We start from the raw sequence: 990 nt of genomic DNA, 5'->3' as shown, positions 1-990 counted from the left end.
AAACTGAATCCAAGAACACATCAAGATCATCTATCATGATCAAGTAGGATTCATCATAGAGATGCAGGGATGGTTATACATATAAAAATCAACAAATGTAATTCACATTATAAACAAACTAAAAGAAAAAGCACAATAGTTGCATTAGAAGATGAAAAGCCTATATCAAAATCCAACACCCATTCATTATAAAAGTTCAGGAGAGAAGGTATACAAGGGATATACCTAACCACAATAAAGGTAATTTACAATAAACCTATTGCCAACATCAAATTAAATGAAGAGAAACTCAAAACGATTCCACTAAACTCAAGAACAAGACAAGGTTTTCTACTCTTTTCATATATCCAACATAATATTTGAAAAAATTGCTAGAGCAATAAGACAAATAAAGGAGATAAAGGGGATACAAATTGGGAAGGAAGAAGTCAAAGTAATTATATTTGTAGGTAATATGATAGTATATGTAAGAGACCCCAAAAATAACACCAGTGAATTCCAATAGTTGGTACAGTTTCAGCAAAGTGCCTGGATACAAGATTAACTTAAAAAATTAGTAGTCTTTTTATATACAAAGAACAAATAGACTAAGAAATAGCACTTTCACCATAGCCTCCAGTAATATAAAATACCTTGAGAAAACTTTAGCCAAGTAAATGAAAGAGTTATGTGAAAAAAAAAAATGGGATTAACATGGAAAAATAGCCATCCTACCAAAACAGATCAATTGAAATCCATATCAAATTTTCAATAATTTTTTATTGTTTGTGTTGAGGTATCTATTTTTCTCCCCTCCCTTCCTCCCCTTTCCCCCTCTACCCTCTCGCAATGAACCCCAAACTCCCAATTTACTTAGGAGGTCTTACCTTTTTCTACTTCCCTTGTAGATAAGATATAAGTATGTCTCTCTTAGGTTGTTGTCTAGGTTCTCTGGGGCTGTAAATTGTAGGCTGGTTTTTCTCTGCTTTATGTCTAAAAGTCACTTATGAG

Source organism: Microtus ochrogaster, chromosome 10 (genome assembly GCF_000317375.1).
Source record: "Microtus ochrogaster isolate Prairie Vole_2 chromosome 10, MicOch1.0, whole genome shotgun sequence".
Classification (NCBI taxonomy): Eukaryota; Metazoa; Chordata; class Mammalia; order Rodentia; family Cricetidae; genus Microtus; species Microtus ochrogaster.
This window is presented reverse-complemented; position numbering follows the sequence as displayed.